The sequence below is a fragment of the Artemia sp. Qi Xiang Cuo genome, chromosome 9 (assembly GCF_049724085.1).
Source record: "Artemia sp. Qi Xiang Cuo chromosome 9, ASM4972408v1, whole genome shotgun sequence".
Lineage (NCBI taxonomy): Eukaryota > Metazoa > Arthropoda > Branchiopoda > Anostraca > Artemiidae > Artemia > Artemia sp. Qi Xiang Cuo.
In genome coordinates this window covers 52,536,102-52,543,415 of record NC_142802.1, presented here as the reverse complement: position 1 = coordinate 52,543,415, position 7,314 = coordinate 52,536,102, and positions in this window count along the sequence as shown.

Below are 7,314 nucleotides of genomic sequence, written 5' to 3'. Positions count from 1 at the left end.
GTTCTAGGACCACTGGGTCGATACGATTACCCCTGGGAAAAAAACAAAATTGTTATATAAAAATAAAAACAAAAGTGTTATATGAAATAACACTTTAACCTTTTCAAAATAATATTTACCTATATTCAGTCTATCTATGCATAATTCTTCTTTCTAGATGTTTATCTAATGTGTGACTGAACAAAAACCTAAAAGCTGTCTGTCTGTAGCCTGTAATATAATGTAGCGTCTATTTGTTAACATAACAAGAGAACAAGCTAATGAGCAAGTTGATTTCTTGAACATTAAATTTTAAAAAGGCACTACTTTCACAGAAAGTATTCAAAAAGTACTCCTTTGATTTAAATGTATTAAAATAGTACTCTGGTGCTCCCCGTGGCAATCCGTGATGCCAACAGTGGTACAATTGTACGATTTTGGTACATTCCACCTCTAGTGGTACAATTTAGTACAATCACACAAAATTTGGTACATTTTACAAAATTATGGTACAGTTTGGTACAATTCAGTATTCTTGCACTGATGTTTGTATTCTTTCATCTATAAATAATTTTATTCATCCTGATCTTGTTCGGTTCAGTCAAGATAAGAGACAGACAAGCAGTCACCTTTTTTTCCGTTTTTCGTAAGTTTGTATTGGTTGTTTGGATTTTGTTAGTTGGTTGTTTGGATTTTTTATTGGTTGTCTGGATTTTGTATTGGTTGTTTATGAAGTTTTTAGAGCAATGTCACATTTTTGTCAATGTTGGCACGTCAAAGCTTGATATAACCAGACCTAATTTGTTAAACTCAAAAAAGTTTTTCGTTGTGAAAATTTAGACATAAATAAATTGTTAATTCCCAAGGCCAAGTACACCTTCAAAAGCAATCCACACCTTCTTCTGCTGTCTGGTACCATGCCTAAGTTCTTAACCTATTGATTTTATCTGTTTCTCACTATTTTTTCCTCTTTTTTTAAATTTGATACCCGCTAGACTTTATTTCGTCAGAAAAGTCAGTAACAGACTTTTCTTATCGACACCTTTATTTTGATTTTAGTTTTTTGTTTACTCTGTACCAACAGCATCAATTGGTGGTAAAGATACTGTTTTTTGTCATACTCCATGGTCTGTCATACCATATGGTCTCCAATGCTGCCCTCGATATGCCAATAGTATTATGTCAATAAAATACGGTCTCCAACACAGAACTTCTCAATTATGTTTTTAAATTTCATGAAAAATATTATCGATAAAAATTACTTTTAAAAAAGAGTGATTAGCCTTATATAATTCGTCATTACTATAAACAAAACATAACCCAATATTTTATGTTTTCGTGTTTCCTATGAAATTGTATTTTTTGTTTCTTTTGAAGAGCAGGATACAGGATTTTATATTTTATGTTTCATTTAATTAGCAGGAATTCAAGATTCTGTCAATCTTTTAAGCAATATGTTAGATTTTGTGTTTCTTTGAAGTATTATGCATATATTTGTGTTTTAAACGCCTATTGTGCCATATTTGTGTCTTTAGCAGTATGCATATATTTGTGTTTTAAACGCCTTTGATAAATGCAATTTTTATCATGCATTCTAAACTGATCGCTTTTTCTTTTTTCAGGCCTCTTCAATTCCAAAATTCAGTAAAGCAAATCCTCGTTCACCTTGTATATATTCTAATAGTTATCTAACACTAACAAGCAAAAGTATTAACCGCTTTATAACTAGCATTAAATAATATAACTAAAATAATTTTAGAATTACTTCACTTTGGTGCAGTGACAACCTGAATTAGGATAAATATATATTTAACACTGTTTCATTTACAACATTTTTCATTATCTTTGTTTATTTTATCTTTTTTCTAATATCCTTCTAACACTAACATGGGAAACGTTTAACCGTTTTTTAACAATTATTTGATGAAATAGCTAGAGTAATTATAGAATTACTCTATATTAGAGGAATGATAACGTGAATTGTGTTAAATACGCACTTGTGTTTTTTGTTTCATTGACCAATTTCATCTTTCTCTTTCTCTATTTTATCTTTTTATCAAATATCTTTGATGAGTTTTTCTTTCTTTTTTTTGTAAATAAAATATTGATCACAATTACAACTATTTTATTTTAACTATTGTCATTCTTTGTGATATATATCTCTGATCATTCTTTAGTATTAGCTGCTTGTTTAGAATATTCAGTCTTTTTTATCGGTTAATTTTGTTTAGCAACAAAATGCAAAAAAACTGGCCTTTTTATTATAACTTATAATCATTTTATATTAAACCTTTATTTTTCCATCTTGATTGCACGGAGACAGAAAATTTACCAATCCATTTGGCGTAAATAAAATATTTGCTAGGTTACGTGTTATTTACGTATATAATGCAATTATTTTTTTTTTAAGACAGTGGATTGTAGAAGAAAACTAATTGAGTATTCGGCTATATTTCTAAAAGACATGAAAAATAGCCGAAATTACTATTTTCTTTCTTTTTACAATTCACTGTCTGTATAATTTCGTCACTAAATTATCCCCTTTATTGTTTGTAATCCATTGAAAATTCTAAAAAGGAATAAATTATTCAGTTTTCAGTAAATTTTTGGTCTTTCATGAATCAAGCGGCAGATTAAAGATAAAGTATATTATAAGAACTATATGATATTACGGGAGAAATCTTTTTTGGGGATCAGGCCCTGAAGCTTTGGATACATGTATGTAGAGGAAGAACTCGTGGGATTGAGCGGCAAAAATTATGGGTAACTTATAAGAGTGGAAACTGGCACTAGTGTCGAAAAAACTGTCAACGCCATCTAGTGGCTCGTGACAGATGGAATTTTTTCAAGATTTGTAATCGTTTCTCTCTCAGGAACTGAGATCATACACTTATTTTTACCCTAGTTTTACCAATGACACAAATTAAATTAATTATCCTTATTAAGACACTTTAAAAAATGCCAAGTGTTACCAAGCGCTAGATGGCGCTGAGGTTTTTTTTCGACACTAGTGCCAGTCCCGACTCTTGTAAGTTACCCATAATCTTTGTGTTAGTGCAAAAACAGTTAGAAATAACCGTAAAATTCCATATAAAAAAAAACAACTAATATTCTTCTTCTCTTTTGGATTAATATGCAGACGCTTTTGCATAATCTCATCGCCAGAATAACATTCCGAGCCCTGCAGTGTGTGCGATTATGGGTCCAATACGACCCCTGGTACATGAATCTCGTGGTATAAACAGACTTGAAATTATGTACTACTGAGTTTCCGGCTATTTTTTAGGGCAAAAACAATCATAAAAAACCGCTTCCTTAACTTTTACAGAAATTTAATTTTCCAACCAAATTTTATGAGTCTTTTCGGTTATTCAGTACGAAGTATCTACCAGATCTACCCCTAAAAGGGGTTTTTCTGCCGTCCAGTTGTTAGCTAACAATGTTAGCTAACCAAAATTTGTTTGGACGGCGGAAACAGAATTGTTAGCTAACCGAAATTGTTAGCTAACAATTCGCGGAAACATGATATTAGGCGGGAAATTCAAACGAAAATTTTGATCAAGATAGTGTTGCAGTGAGTAACTGTTTAAAGCTTTTACATAAATTATCCCATGCATGAAGAAAGTGTAACGACCTGTTTAAAAATGGTAATTTGATTGCATGAACGAAACTGTCAGATTTTTGATCATATCAAATTGCTATGACTTTTAAGTTTTCCACATTACTTTTTACAACTTAATTTACATCTTTTTGACCCAGTAAAACTGAGGAATTAATTTAATTAAAGAAAAATTTATCTTCACTGAAGGTGCAAATCAAAGAAAATTCCAATTTAGGAGAAAAGTATCCATTGCCAATAAATTTGGGGGACTATAATGTTGGGAGGGTTTTTTCTCATATAGAGAGAAAATCAGACCAGTTCATCAAATGACCAAAAAATTATTTTCACTGAAGGTGCAAATCAAAGGAATTTTCAGTTAAGGAGAGAAGTATCCATTACCAATGAAATGGGGGGGGGGGGCAACTAACGTGTAAAAAAAATTAGGCAGGTGGCATTTTCGTTGTTATTTATATTTTTTCAGCGGAAGAATGGACTTTTTTTTATATAATTAGATTACCAAAAAAAAATGTCTCAAAATCTAGAGGGGGGAGGGAAGAAAATCTTAGATGAGTCGTTGCCCTGTGCACTAATTGATTCCGTTGCCAGTAAGTCTTAAAAATGTCTAGAAGGAGGAGGTAAAAATTATAGATGGGTGTTCCCCTCCCTCTATTGACACCACTGCCTGTAAGTCTCAATAATTAAATTGATAAGCAAAGAGATTGAATAGAAATAGCCAAACAGTGCGTGGTAACGAACTGTAAGTAAGGTTTGTATTTTTGCCAGAAAAAGAATCAAGAATGCGTGTTTTTTTTTCTTTTCCCAGGGGTGATCGTATCAAAAAAATAGTCATAGAATATCAGGAAAGGACTTATTTGAATTAAAAGTAAAAGTTCTAATGCCTTTTTTAAGTGATCAAAAGGATTGGAGGGCAAATTACCCCCCTTTTTCCCTCGAAGTCAATCGATTACAATTTTTAAAATTTTGAGATATTCATTTTGTTTGGCATTGTTGAAAAGTCAAGTAACTATGCTTTTGGGGAAAACATTATGCTTTTGGGGAATTTCCATGGGATATATTTTCCAGAGGGAGCTTTCTGCGGGAGCAACTTTCTACTAGGGTATGGAGGGGGGGGGGTTAGAGAAACCCGTTCCTCTGAGAGGGGATTACCGATATGATTTTAAAACAATCAAAAATTAGTCTTTTTCAAATGAATGTGTGCTAAGAAAAAATTTTAACCCAAGATCGTCCACAAGAAATTTTATGAGTGGACTTTTTCTCTAGAATGGAAATTTTTGGAATGAATTTTCCTGGAAGGGGGGGGGGCGTTATTTTACGTGAAAAGAAATTTTTCCGGTGTAAAAACAGTGCTATTTAAGTAATTTATCTTACATACAATTAAAACTTACTGAAACGTTATTAAAACTTACAAAACACTCCTTACAGGCAAAATGGCAGGTACAGCTGACTCAAAGATGAGATGTATTCTAGAAGAGCTTCTTTCTTCCTCTGAACGTGATGACTCAGATGTAGTCATGGAAGAGTACTCACGGGTGACAGTGGCTGCTTTTTCTAGCTTAAACCATGAAGTTCATGTGAGACAAGAACATTACATCAAAGACGTGATCGCAAAGTATTCAGATACAGACTTTAAAAAGCACTTTAGAATGAACCCAGATGCATTCAAAAAGCTACTAGATTTTATTGATCTACCTGAATCAGACTAGTGTGGTGGTAATGCACCAATTCAGAAACATGAAATGCTATATATAAATCTGTGGTATATGGCTAACCCAGCTTGTACCCTCAGAGAGATTGGAGATAAATTCAATCGCTCAATAAAATGTGTCTGGGCTGCTGTTGGGAGAGTTTGTTCTCATATAGAGATAAAATCAGACCAGTTCATTAAATGGCCAAGTACATTAAGTCTAAATACAGTAACTAGAAAATTTGCTGATCGCAGTGGTTTCCCGGGAGTCCTTGGTGCCATTGACGGCTGCCATATAAGAATAGTAGCACCATCTGAGCAACAAGCTACATATCTAAATAGAAAAATGTTTCATTCTATTGTGCTTCTTGCCGTTTGTCTTCCGATTAGAGAATTTTCATTCATTCATGTGGGGTTTCCTGGTAGTGTACATGATAGTAGAGTACTGAGAAATTTGGGTCTCTACCACCAAGCATCCCAGGCAAATTCAACTCTATTTACTAGTGCTGATTATCACATTATTGGTGATAATGCCTTCCCTGCACTTACATGGTTAATACCAGCATTAAAAGAAACTGAACTTATTGATGAAAAAAGAAAAAGATTTAATAAGAAGCTCTCAAAAACTAGGTTAGTAATTGAAAACGTAATTGGTGATCTACTCAATAGATGGTAAAGATTTAGATTTATACACAGTAAGGTACCTCGAGCAATTAGTATAGTCGTAACTGCATGTTGCTTGCACAACTTTTGTGCATGGCAGAGTGACAATGTAATTGAAAATGAAGAAGAGCAAATTTACAGGATATAGAGGAAGAATATCCTCCTACAAACTCATCTGATGTTTTACATACAAATGATGGTCAAGCAAAACAACTAAGTTATATTGATATGATAGGATAGTTCTATGCATTTATAATGTTATTATACTGTGATACTTGAAACTGAAAGAATATACTAACTGTGAGAAACAATTATTTGATCAATAAAAGTTGTAAAACCTCAAAAGTAACAAAAATCTCAACAATCTTAATTGAAATTGGAAGGCAAAGGCTGGTATTGATGACTATATGAGGAACTCTTTAGTTCACCTTGTAAATTGCAAGTGCACAAGATTTTACTTAAGCCAAATATGAAAAATATTGTACAAATCATGATATTTGAGGAAGAATTGGTCAAAAGTGCTGCATGCTTAAGCGTGCTTTCCCAAAAATTCAAACCTAAAAGAAGTGCACTTTCATTGTTTTAGGAATACTTGAAACTGAACAAAATTAAGGTTCATTGTCATAAAATAAATATTCTAAGAAATACTATAAAACAAGTTTCATATATAAAAAGAAGCAAATATCAAAACTATAAAAAAATAAAAAACCAAAAGAAAAATAAACATTTAAACGATTTACAAGGCAAAATAGAAACTGTATTTATCTTCACGACTCTCTCTCCTTCTTTTTTTTCCTCTTTTTGTTTTAATGAGTTCATCTATTTTTTTTATTTTTTCCTCATGTCTCCTCTGTCTTCCCTGCTCTTTTTTAATCTGTGCATTTTCAAAAGACTGCCTGAATAGTCTCATCTCTTTTAAAAATTCATCAATTTAGTGATTTTGTTTTCTTTTTTTCGAACTGATTTTTTAGATGCTTCATTTACTGTAACATTGCTTTCACTTATGATACTGGTGTTCAAATTTTGCAGTGTTCCAGGTTGAGCTTCATTTCCTATAACATCATCTTCACTCATATTGGTGTTCAAATTTTGCAATGTTTTAGGTTGATTGTCACTCCCAGTACTAGAAGTTCGAGGTTGAACATTAGGACTCGCAATAGAATCATATATTTTGGGGGGATTGATATTGTGTTTGTCCCTCAATAATTTATCCATCTCTTCAAAAAACCTTGGAGGCTTTTTATATTCTGATCCCGTGTTTTTGCAGGAATCAATATACTAATTATAGGTGTGCTCCAGGGACCGAGCTTGTGCCATTACTTTGTTTGTCCCCACCTCCCCTTCCATAACTTCAAATCCCTTCAGT